Source organism: Solanum stenotomum, chromosome 2, assembly GCF_019186545.1.
Source record: "Solanum stenotomum isolate F172 chromosome 2, ASM1918654v1, whole genome shotgun sequence".
Lineage (NCBI taxonomy): Eukaryota > Viridiplantae > Streptophyta > Magnoliopsida > Solanales > Solanaceae > Solanum > Solanum stenotomum.
The window spans coordinates 44,070,879-44,084,930 of record NC_064283.1 but is presented as its reverse complement, the minus strand read 5'-3'; positions in this window follow the sequence as shown (position 1 = coordinate 44,084,930).

Below are 14,052 nucleotides of genomic sequence, written 5' to 3'. Positions count from 1 at the left end.
GAATGGTGATAGACATCTTCTCTATTGTTCATAATATCGAAGAGATCGTCGATTTAAATAAAACAAAATGTTTTGTTTGTAGGATGGACTCTCCTTGGATAACGAAGGGTCGAGGCAGGGGTAATAACCGCCGAGGAAGGGGAAGATCTTCCGTAGGATCATCATCAGGATCGTCATACAGATCTTCTTCTAATTCTCCAATTTTGCAAAAATATGGAAAGAATTTGATAAATGCCAAAGTCAATCAAAGTGCAACATCATCATCTATAAAAAATATCCCGTTATACGCACAACTACAAGAATATTTGTCTTAGAAGCAAAGTGATACTTTTGCCTCTATCGCCAAAGAAGATGTTGATGATATCAAATCTTTTCAAAAGGTATCAAAGAAAGAAATAATATTTCTTTTAAAAATCTCTGAAATTCAGAGAAAGGAAGAACCCTAAAAGATATTCTAGTGATACTTGATCAATCGATTATATTTTCTGGGTGAGTCATATAAAACCTGATCTTACTATGAGACTATTTTAAAAAATACTGGTAGTAAAGAATTTCAGCACTTCTCAGGGTAAAACACCAGCGAGAATGTTTATAATTTCTCCAAAATAATTATTAAGCAAATTATATCTATTGAAGATTGGGGTATTTCCACAATGTAAAAAAGGCAGATCAGCCTAAATAAGGTATCTATGAGTTTCACCTATTGGGACTACATTAATGCTTTTGAAAAAGTCCTCTACTATAATAATGAGCGACATAAGAATACTTGGTTTATTAAAATTTGCGCAAAGATATTTGCAGAATCCATCCCTAATTGGTTCTTGAACTGGTGGTCATACCACGGTCCAACAACAAAGATTTTGCCTAATCCATTTCTGCAATTATATAAAGAATGGGTTAAGGTTTCACCAGATCTTAACGATTTATACCACACAGATCATATTTGCTATATTGAAAAAGTTGAACAAATTTAATTTTCATTGAATTCTCTATTCCATGGATTCATAAATGGACCCAGAAGTGGGATTCACCGAGGAGCAAATTCCTTGTTTGTATATAACCTTTCATAATAATTTTTGGGACAAATTGATGAAAAAGGATCCCACAACCAAGTCTTTACATCGACAAAAATTGATGGATCTAATTGCAAGAAAGATCCAAGAATATTGTATTTCTCCTCACAAGGGAATCATTGCCGACAACTCAGTCAGGCATATTGCAAGAAAAAATTCCATTCAAGATGAAAATAAAGAAGAAATGATTAATAATTATCTAGACGAGGTCAGGAGGAATCAACTCCTCAATATTAATCAATACAAAAAATCAGACACTTCTATGAGAAGTGAGATGAGCAATGATATCACAGAAGATACTCAAGAAATTCAGCTTAAAGAATCATGTAAACCTATTTCAGAAGATACGCTGAAAAAGGTGAAAGATTTCCTCAGAGAACTTAAGAAAAAAGACAAGCTTATCGCCAATAGTAAAAGTCACTATCAACAGTAGATACACTGTTGATTAACAGTAAAAACACTGTTACTGTACATAAGGGACCCACCATTATTGTACAATATTTTTTTTTCTAGAAATAGGTTTAGTTTTAATTGGAGAAGTAGATTGAAAAACCCTCTCTCTCTAGCACTCTCTCCTGGAAAGCTCTCTTTTGTAAAGTTTGAAGTTCGCCGGAATACTTACCGGAGTTAATAAAGTGTATAGTTCTCTTATAGGCCTTGGAGTCGGCCACCGTTTTCAAGGTACTATTTTATTTCTGTTCTTATCTTTTGGTATTATTTCTAAGATCTGAGCCGTGACCATGTTCGGCTAAAACTTCATATCTATGTCGGATAACTAACTTCACCTTTATATCTACCATGAAAGATCTAGACTTTATCTAAATATAAATAAATTTATATATGGTTTCTTGACTTGGTTCTGAGATGGTGGTACAGTCAGTTTTAATACAACACGTTATTGGCTTTGTCTTTGTGACTCTGTCTAGCCAGTCATGGTTCTTAGCCTGTTATTGAATTGAAAAAGGGCGCCTATACCCAGTTAGAATTGCTAGACACATGAGCTCAATAACAATACGTATTTGAATCTTGACAGGCCCTTTGCTTGGGTAAAAGGAATAATATCCTTCCATATTGTCAAAAAACTATATAAAAAATTGTATATGTTTCGATTCTAATTTAGAACCGGATGTTAGCAAGCTAGATTAAAGATGACCGCGCGGACTACCGCCCATCTTCTGGGATCCTGCAAGTTGGTATCAGAGCCTAGGAACTTTCATGGTAAATATGAAATTGAAGTGAAGTATTCGGCATAGATATGTTCTTTTCTTCATGGATCTTGGAGAAATGAGTACTAAAAGCATTAGATTGGAAAAGGTAGATATACCTCAAAACCTTGATTTGTTAAACAAATGGACTATTCCAAAAAATGATATTAAAACCATTTATGATTGTGGTTGGTTTGATAAAGTTTCTCATAAACTGTTGATTAAAACTACTGAGCAATCTTTGGCGTTAAATTCGTCTGAACAGACTATTCGTTTGTTAAATAAACAAGATATTGAATTATATAAATCCCAGTATAACTTCTTGCATATTGGCATGGTTCAGATTGCTTTTAAACCTTTAACTCTTAAAAGGATTATCAGAGACATTTTTAGCTGCTCTGCATGATGCTAGAAATTTAAATTTTAGACAATATTTGATGGGTTCGATTGAATCTATTATGGCATAAGGTCCAGTGTATTTTAATATTCAGCCGAACTTGTGGCTATCCTTAATTGATGCTAATATTCTTGATGCTTTAACTTTAAATATTAAAACGCATGGTTATAATGGATCTGAATTGATTTGTTTATCTTATAGAATTTATTTTAAATTATTGTCTACTTCAAATTCCAGATATAAGTTATATGACACATCTGACCAAACTATTTTAGTGAAAACTAATTTTGCTAAATCTAAGGTCACTACTAGAACACCTATAAAATGGGAAGAAATTAATTTTCCTACTACTTGGACTTTGGACTCGGTTATACCTCCTAGCTAGATGGCTGATGCGGTTACTAATTCTGAATATTCTCATATTACTCATAATTCTGATGGTAAGATTTGTATTTAGTTTGATGATAAAAGTGTTCCTTATAATAGACATTCATTTTCTGATAGAAGAGTTCTTGTTATTCAGCATATTTCGTCAATTGAACCGATGCATGGTCCAACTCGTAATCATGCTTCTTCGTTACATACCATACCTTCTATTATATCCTCTGATAAGAATAAAATAAAAATTGATCCTCGTTTGAATATTGTTCAAGCTCATGATAATTCTTCAGATATTTCTGACAAGGATATTCCTTCGACATCCGAAATGAATTTTAACCCTAATGATACTTGATGATGAATGTACACCAAATATATTTTAGTCTAGGTTCCCTGGTAAGAAAGTACATTCAAAATGAATTTTAAAGTGATAAATGAAACCATTTTAAAACATGGTTTTTTGACTCTTATAGTGCTGATGATTTAAATAATCTCTCTCAAGAGTTTTATGAAACTTGTGCTTTACATAATCAAGAAAAAAGTCGGATCTGCCATTGCACAACCATTACTATCAAAGATACATATTTTCAATGTATCTCGTTTATTTTGATTCTGAAATTAGTATTTTTTAGTGTTATCACTTATCCAATACATCACTGCTACAATAACCTTTGTTTTATGCAATGTATCATGTTCATATTTAAGGTATTGATACATAACTCTAATGTTGTTGAATTTTCGATTAGTATTTATCAGGTTTAATATAAATGTACTTGATACATAAACTTCGTATTATGTATCACACACAAAAAAAAATATGCTATTTGGAACATGTACATGTAAAATGTTTTTTTTTTTTAAAAATAAAATAAAATATAGTATTTCTCAAACAAAATACGATATATAAATAATAATGTATCATGTACTAATTTTTTAGGCATGATATGTAAATTCAAATGTATACTAAATGTATCTGATACATAAAAATTACCAAACAATAATGTATCGATCTCAAACCTAAAATCTTATGGGCAACACTTTCTTATTTAGTGTATCTAGTAGAAATTCAACACTTATCAGTTTAAATTGAAAGGATCTTCATGATGCATCTTCTCAAAATTTTGATAATTTTGAATCAAAATTGAAAGGATCTTCAATGAACTAGAAGAATAATTTTGAAACTCAAAATTTTCAGCAATTTTGAATCAAAACTAAAAGGATCTTCAATGACCTGGGAGAATAATTTTGATTCTAATCTTTTTTGATAATCTTGAATCAAAATTGAAAGGATCTTCAATGAACTTGAAGATTCATAAAAGAAATCATTTGTCCAACAAAAATTTCATCACTTTTGTATCCTTCATAACTCACCTCGCTTAACCAAATTTCGACAAAAGCTTTTGAATCAAATCTGAAAGGTTTCTTTGCTGAATAGAGAGGGGGGGGGGGGGGGGGNNNAACAATTTGAAAATTTGAATTTCTTCGTTCTGTTAGGATTTATCTCTATATGATTGAAAGTAAGAAGAAATATAAGAAGATCGAAATATTCATTATGTATCATATGAAATTTTCGGCTAATAGATGAAATAGAGAGAACGATGAACAAGAAGAAGAAATTTAATTTTTGATTTTTTTTTGGTTTGTTACACTATATGATTGAATTATTGACAATAATTTGGAATGGAATAGCGTAATTTATGGGATCTTAATTTGATTTTTATTGTTTTTCTCGTTAATTTGTGCAACAGATGGATTCCATGAGATCTTAATTTGATTTTCAGCTTTTTTTCCCTTAATAAGTGCAACATATTGATACATAATATATCAACAATAATGTATCCGGATCCTTAATTATGTATCAAAAAGGCCTAAAAACAACGGGACTTATGTAATTTGAAAAAGAATAGGGACAAAAGGTAATTTAGGTTTTACACTATGGAATTTATGTAAGTTATACATTAAAGTATCCACCCAAAATTTATTTTACCCAATCCACATCCCTTTTTAACCCATCACTAAATAATTACTCCATCTGTTCCATATTAACTAAATTTATGAGGCAATGCACACTTGTTAAGAAAAATATTTAATGACATAATTTAAATTTTACTTTCCACTATTGCCCTTTGTGAAATCATAAATCCTAGAAAATATGAAACTTCATTAAAGGAAAGGACAAAATTGATTTTTTTTTTCAAACATCAATCTTAAACTTTGAACAATTTAATTATTTTGAAAAATAAAAGAAGCTCCAAAATTCAATTAAATTTGAAATAGAGGGAGTAAAAAATATTTATATTGTAAATGGAGAATGCGATGTAAAATGATTCCCGAAAACTGACAAGGCAATGTGAGATGGGTTGATAGATTTGGGGGATTTTTAAAATTTTTTTTACATACATATACTACACAGTTTAAAGTAATTTTAATTTAGCAAGATTTTTTTTGGTAAAATGATCTCCATAGTTTGTGTAGAATCTTATTTTAGCAACAATGAGTTATTCATCATCCTTTTCCCTCAACAATATCCTTTATTCTGCTTTGACTCATCTCAATCGTACTTTCAACTATGCAAGATTCAATATCAACGACATTAGAATTCCAACATTCCACCACTTTCTCTGTGTCAATGAAGGAGGGATAAAGTATTGATATGAGTTAAAAGGGCATGTGAGTCGCATAAATTAAAGTTGTGTGAATTTTTTATATTTAATGATTAAATTAGTGACATGGCACACTTATCGTTTATGACGTGTAAAACGTTATATGAAAATATCACCTTTTCATTAATAAAGAATGACATAAATGGGAATTTTGTGTTATGACATTGACATAGATGACCACAACAATTAACTTGTGGCATAAATAAGTCTTTTATCAAGCTTTGATGACATATTTACTCAACTAATTTTATTTTAATATATTTTATATATTATTAAAAACTAGTAGTTGTGTAGCATTTTTATTTATTTTCTCTTATTAGTGGTGAAGAAATTAACAATGAAAGTTTATATTGATGGAGACAATCAACGTTAGCAAGAGCAATAATGAAGGGTCTTGCTTGTTGTGTAGAGCACTACATGCACCCTTTAATACTGGAAATTGATTCACTCTTGAGGAAGAACGTTATAGATGGATCTTAGAAAACACCATGGTACATTCTGAAGGACAGTTTCAATGTGGTCTTCCAACATGTTACATGTGTATAGACAAGGCAATGCGTTGGCTATCTTTTTAGCTCACTATATATGTTTTTAATTTTGTAGGTGAGGTTAATTATCGTACTTTTTCTAAACTACCTTGTTGTAATGACTCTCCGGTCATTTATGTGTTATTACCTTATTTTAATCATTTAGAGAATTTTTATAGAGACCCAAGTAATTTATGACTTGCTGGGACTGATAGTTTGGTCAATAGGCCATTCTTTTGGATATGTACAATTTTCTATGTTTTGGAGCTTTTAAAGTTAAACAGTCGACTTCAGTCAAAAGTTTAGAAAGATGACATCAGAAAGCAATTTTGACGATTCCATTAGCTCCTGAACATCAAGTTTGGTCAAGAAGGACCTTTAGTGCAGATCTCGAGGTTTCTGAGCTAATCTTGAGCCTCCTTTTGGAATTTGTCTTAAAATGGAGTTTGGGTGTGAAACCCACTTTTTGTCAAGACGACCTCAATTGAAAGTTTCAACAACTTTATGTATTCCATAATGTCAAATTTGGTGGGGTAACATATTTCATTTGCATGCATGGGGTTATGAACAAATCCCGAGCACCCCATTAGGAATTTTGAACTTGTACAACTAGCTAATGTTCATCAACTGGTGGAGGCCCATTCCTTTCATCACATTCACAGTCAGTAGGCTACTATCACAGATACCAAGGGAATTAGTCTCTCCGTTTGCGAGCCCAAGACGCATTTGCGAAGGCCTAGCTTTGCTGTCTTGCACATTCACGGGAATGCGGTTGCGCTCGAGGAGGCCTAAGCAGTTTCCTTATGCAATTGCAAGCTTCTCTCTATGTTCGTGAAGGCTAAGCTAGGTGTACTTCTGCGTTCCTGGGCCTCCCCACTGCGTTCCTGATAGTCTATGTGACTGGTCTTTATTTAAAAGACTAGTCGTGATCAACTGAAGGAAGGAAGCTTCAAAATCAATTTTCTTAAGCTATAGAGCTCCAATTAAAGTGATTTCAAGTCATGTGCATCTGGAATCTTGTGGATACGTGTGAGAGTCTTCTAAGACATGCGGGAGGTGTCGTACAAAGGAAAATTTCACACAAAAGGGAATGACTAACCTTATTGATTGTGTTAACTTTGTGAAATTGTTGCATGTCTTGTTTTGTAGGGTTCTGAGCCTCGAATTGTGTCCCATTTTGGGATACAAGTTCGGAGAGCTCAATTGGACATTTTGATAGAGTCAATTTTAGGATTCTCAGCGTGGGTCTCACATTTCTATTTAGACTCAAATTTTGGTCTGTCTCTAATAAATGTATTTTTGGTTCCATAACGTCCATATTGACGTTATGGTTATGTGTTTGATAGAGTGATATCATTCCGAGATTCATTTAGAAGGGGAAAGCTTTAGAATTGTGATATTGGAGCCCGCACGATTTGCATTGAAGTAGGCTATGGCTTCTCAATTTTTATATTGAGATCGAGAATGTAAATGCATGTTAATTAGTTGGAATTTGGGTTGGGTAGCTAGTTGATCATGCTTAGTTAGTTAGAAATCATGTTTTAAGCTTATTTCAGGGTTTTTGGGATGGTTAACATGTTGTTTTCCCTTTTGTGATCATCCTGACCTCGTGTCCTCTATTGTACTTGTTTACTATTGTTGTTGAAGCATGTTTGGACTTAGTTTAGGTGTAGACTAGTGTTTGCCATAGACTTGCTCCGACGTCATTTCAGAGGGCTTATCTCCCTACAGACAGATGTAGTAGACTAGGGTTTGATAGAATTAACCTCGTTTAGGTAGTTTTTTTAGCATCGATGAGCATTTTTTCATAACTCCCCTGTTCTACGGCAAGTATGAGAGTTAATCTAGGAGTGTGCATAACTGGGTATCGATTTTGAATATGGATAGATGTGTTTGCTCATTAACATTGACTCCTAATGGACAAACTAGATTAATCTAAGATATATTATGTATTTTCCAATCACAAGTTGATTTGTCACAAGAGATCTTGCAAGCCTCCCAAGAACACCATGCCAAACAATCTAAATCCTTAATATATAATCCCTTTCAAACGATTCTAACAAATGACAAGAACCCTAAATTCCCTTTTCAAGTAAATTATGTGATTAAAGCCAATATCCAATTATAACCATAGTTACCTACTTCATGCAACCTTTCCCAAGAAAAAAACATGAAGTTCTAAGCTAAGTTTAAATTTGCAACCCAAACAATAAATTCAAACATGGTAATAAGATTGAATCCATTATATGAAATAGAGAAACTCACCACACCCAATACTCTAATCAATATCCAAATTCAATTGCACACCCCTAGAACTAGATTTTAGCCACACATGGAAATTAAAGAAAGTTATAGCGAAAGATAATTCTCCATGTGACATTGTTGATCCAAACATCAAATCCCGAAATGCCCAAAGAAAAACCCACCAAATTGAATTACGAAATTGCAAAATCTCTTAATCCCATGTATTGTTATTTCAGAAAGAAGGAATATAATTTTTCTCTTTCTTCTAAGTAATTTAAATTCTCCCGAAAAGCTAACAAAATTTATACTTTAGGATTCAATCGGCTACATAAGTCGGGCTCGTCGACTCACTCAGCCAGTCACCGACTAAGACTTCATCTTACTTTAGTATCAATTTCGAAACTTTTATTGTTGAACTAGTTTGTTGGCAAGCTCGATAGACTTCGCCTGTGAGTCACCGATTACCTCCCATGCTCACCAAATTGTCATCTATTTTTAGTAGAACTTCCAGAATATTTTTGTGAGACTGCCAATGCTCGGAGATTTGGTTGGTGAGTCACCAATTGCGTCTTTACCTCACCAATCTTCTTTGATATTTTAGTAGAAATTTTGGAATGTTTTGGCGATTTCAGAGAACCTCACTGACTGAGTTGTCAAGTCACCATTTATTTTATTTTCTCTCTAACCTACTTTGAGATTTTTCGAAAGAAGTCTCAGTCATATTTAGCTAGGTCTGACCACTTTGGTGACTCACCAATCTCTCTTGGCGAGCACCAACTTCACTTTTTCTTTGTTTTTCTATGTTTTTGACTTCATTTTGAGTGATTTTGTCCTTGCCTTGTCCTTGGGACTTTTAGTTGCAAATTAACACTTAAGCAATAGAAATAGACATAAACATGACATTGAGGACACTATTTGGTGAACTAAAAAGCCTCAAATGAGTCCAAATTCTCCAACTCTTCAGTAGATTAATGGGCAGTTGGAGCGCACTATTCAGGTTTTAGAGGATATGTTGCATGTTGTGTTTGGATTTTTGAGGTCGGTAAAACCAATTTTTATCTTTTACGGAGTTTGCATCTAACAACATTTATCACTCAAGCATTTAGATGGCCCCGTTTGAGGCCTTATTTTGTAGATATTGTTGCTCTCTGTTTGGTTGGTTTGAGTCTTCAGAGTCTGGGCCACGTGGTAATGATTTGCTTCAGAACGCCTTAGATAATGTGTGGGTGATTCAAGATAGGCTCAGGACAACTTAGAGTATGAATCAAAGTTATGGTGATTGTAGCCCATAGGCATCGACCCTTGAAATTCAGAGTTGGTGGCCGATTATTTATTTGTGTGTCACCCATGAAGGGCTTGTCAAGATTTGGGAGACGGGGCAAGCTTAGCCCCAGGTATATAGGGCCAGTTGAGATTTTGGGGCGTGTTAGTGATGTCGCTTATAAGTTGGCCTTACCTTCTGCATTTTCAAGTATTCAATCGGTTTTCCATGTTTCTATTCTGCGCCGATATGTTTTTAATGAGTCTCATGTACTCCGATATGATTTAAATGAGTTGTATGACTGTTTGAACTTTGTGGAGAAGCCTTTTGCTATTCTAAATAGATATGTGTGATGGTTGCATTTAAGAGCCATTCTTATTGTTAAGGTCCATTAGAGGCATCATCAGTCGAGGAGGATACCCGGGACACGAGACGCAAGAGAAGTTTCCCGCTTATTTGACTCTTCATGTACATCTTGATTCTTACTTTTTGCAGGCAAAATTCCTTTTTGGTAATGCATGTTGTAATGATCCTCCAGGTCATTTCTGTGTTATTGCCTTCATTTTTTAGTTTAAAACATTTCGATAGCGACCCCAACTGGGACTGAAAGTTCAACACTAGATCGTTCGTTTGAATTTTGTTCAAGTTTCCATTTTTAAATCTTTTAAAACACTAAAGGTTGACTCTGGTCAAAATTTAAGGAAGACAATCCCATAATTTTATTATGATAGTTCTGTTAGTTCGACCACATAGAGTTTGGTCTAGAAGGAACCTTGGTACATATCCTGGGGCTTTCAGGCTGATCCTGAGCCCCTTTGTTGTAACACCTGAGATTTGAAAAGAATGAAAAGTGCAAAACTTTCATAGTTGGTGTCTATGTCTACGGTTCCACCCTATGGTTTGTAGGTGGAAATCGTAAGTGGATGGGTGAATAATTTTTAAAAGTTAAGTTCCAATACCCCTTTTACGGTTCACCACCAGGATGGTCCATCATTCGATGTAGGAGTCATAGGCAGGTCTCGTAGGTGAGTCCAAACTTGGTGAAATTTTGAGGGTCAAAGTTGGGACCTATGGTTGGTATGTACATTTTTTAAGTGGACCTACAGATCGTTCATGGGTCTTGTTGTATGAGTCCAAATTCAAGTCCCTGAACCCCACCTACGATCTACCAAGATAGTCCGTAGTAGGACCTACGGACCGTAGGTCTGATCCATCAGTTAGGGCTCGATAATTATTTTAAGGGATTTTTGGTCTCTTCCATAATTGATTAGTGCCTAAACTATGTCATATTAATCCTAATCCTTGACCCTATATAAGTCTTTCAAGCCTAAAATCTAACTACTCTAAATCATTCTTCAAACTTCCCCAAATCCCTCCAAGTTCCTCCCCAATATTTCTCTCTAAAAGCTTGGAGAAGAAGGCTAGGGTTTCAAGATCAAGTCTCCAAATTCACCATTAATTATGAGATTTTGGCATCAAGGTATGATATTATTCACCTATAGAGCCCTTTCCTCCACATGGTTTCTAAATTCTCCAATTTTACAAGTTAGAATCTCTAATTGAAATTAGGATTTTATTCAATCTCATGGGTTCTTTTCAATTCTGATTTAACTAATTGTTTTATGTATTTTTATGCATGAATTGAGATAATTACATGTTTTAAGTTGAATTCACTTGAATCCATATATGATCCACGATTTCTAAATTTTGATCATATGATGAAGCTTTTGAATTATGAAAGATGAATTTATAAAGATATGCATGTTTTTTTTTATGAAATTTATATAAATAATTTAAGGCTGCTTTAAGAGTGAAGCATCAATGTTATTGTTGTTGTGAAATGGTTTTCTCACATGAAGGATTTATAGGGTAGAAAGATTTTCTCAACCAAACTTCGAACCACGAATTAAGAGCTATTCTAATGAACTCTAGCTTGGATTGGCTATTTGATGTGCCCTTCCATTATCAGACAAGCGACAATTACCCATGTCCAATAATGATAAGACAAGCGGCGATTACCCATGTCCCATAATGATAAGATAAGCGACGATTACCCATCTCCCATAATGATAAGACAAGTTAAGATTAATGGCTACTTCCCACAATAATAAACTAAGGTTACTTCTAAAAATATTTCAAATGTGTTTTATATATGTTTAGCTTGCATTGACCATGGATATGACTTATGTTTTTTCTAAAATGATATTTTATGATTTAGCTTTGTCATTCCATATAATATAAAGTCCTTTTAGCATGATTTCATAACTCTTATGCATTACTATCATACTTGGTACATTTCATGTACTAACACATACTTTTTCTTACATTGTCTCACTAATGTAGGGTCTGACGCTCCTACCTCCCATACTCATGGCTAGTGATTACATATAGATATTGAAGATTGGTGAGTCCTCATCTACCAAGGACCGAGACTCTTTTATTGCTTAATGTCTTTCTTTTTGGATATTGTATGTGATGTATGGGTTATGTCTGAATCACTTCTTTGATGTAATAGATACCTTTGAAACTTATGTTAAGACTTCTACTACGAGAAAGATGAGCTGAAGAGCATTGGGCGATCCACCCATTGTGATCGGCAAGGCCGACTTATATCACCCAATGGGTCACGCATTGAGTTTTGGGCCAAATTTTGGAGAAATTAAATAGCCCAATGGAGAGAGAAATAAAGAGAGATTGAGAGTTCGAAAATTCTTAATAAAAAACAATAGTTAGAGAGAGAAACACTTTTACCTTGTGAAGAACAATTTCTAGTTTTTTGGGGTTTTTTTTAACTTTGTTCTTGAAATTGATACATTGAAGTTGAATTCAAATTGGTTTTGCTTGCAATTTCTTAATTTTTCATGTTACCAATGGCGTCTTTAATGAAAAGTGTAATTTCTTTTCCTTTTGTGATGGGTGGCCAAGACCCCAAGATCTGGGGGTGCAATCATGGGGTTGTGTGTTGATTTAATGTAGTAGATCTTGTGTTATGCTCTATTTTGCTGTCGTTCATACATGGATTTGGGATAATTAGCACGGGGTTAACTTATGGGTTATGGTTGCAAACTTGATTCCTACTTCTGATCTCCGATTGATGCTCGAAATATATTGATTCGAGTAGATAATTATTTCGATACTTGCAATTTAGGTTTGATGTCTGTAACTTGCTTGAACATAAAGGTTATGATACATATTTTTTCTCTATTTCTGCATCAAAATAGAGAATAGTGTAAGGTATTTGGTTGTTCAATATAGCACACAAATGAGACTTAAAGGAAATTCTATGATATGAAACTATGAGATCTATCGAAGATAAGAGTCATTGAAGATGACCCAACCTATCCATGGAAGGTCATCACTATGGACTAACACAATTACCCCTATAAGACATTGATTGCCAATCCCCCCACCCCTAGATTACTTATCATTTTATATAATCTTTAAAATTTTTGCTTAACCGTGACTATTGATAACTAAATTCTTTATTTAATTGGTGCAATCATCCACCCACTTGTTTTTCTTACTATTACAAATGAATGATTTCACACTCCAATTTTTTTGATAGAATTTTCTACATATACGATTCTCTGTGGGATTCAAGCCCGACTCTTAATTGGGTATTTTTATTGACAACCGCCACTTACTCTTTTAATTGGTTTTGAAGAGTACTTCAAGCATTTTAAAAATAGTGCTGCTATTGGTGAATGGTAGTTAAGAATTTTATTTGAGAAATTAGTTTGTAAATTTATTTAGTTGTAGTAGATTATTGCGTTGTGTAGTTGTTTGCTGATTTGCAAGTTTACTACAATGAGTGACCACAGTAGTCACTACGGTCAAAACGACATCATGAGTCATTTTAATGATATGCATGTGAATATCATTCAAACCACGAGAATTATCTAGATATCTCCCACAGTCGGGAGGGAAGTATTTCATGTAATTGGAACAATGCTACAATTTCTCCAACTACAAGGAATGTTTGGGGGTGTGGCTCATGAGGATCCCCATGAACACCTTCGGAACTTTGTGAAGGTGTGTTTCAAGAACATCTCATTAGAGTCCATGAGGTTGAGGTTATTCCCATTTTCTTTGACAGGCGAAGCTACAAGATGGTTGGCAAAATTGCCAAATGACTCTATCACTTCTTGGGAGGAGTTGACTGAAGCTTTCTTGGAGATATTCTTTCCCCCTTGAAGATGGTAAAACTTCAAATCTAAATCCAAAATTTCAAGCGAATTGGAGGTGAACCTCTACATAAGACTTGAATGCCGTTTAAGAAACTACTTTTGCAATGTCCAACACAC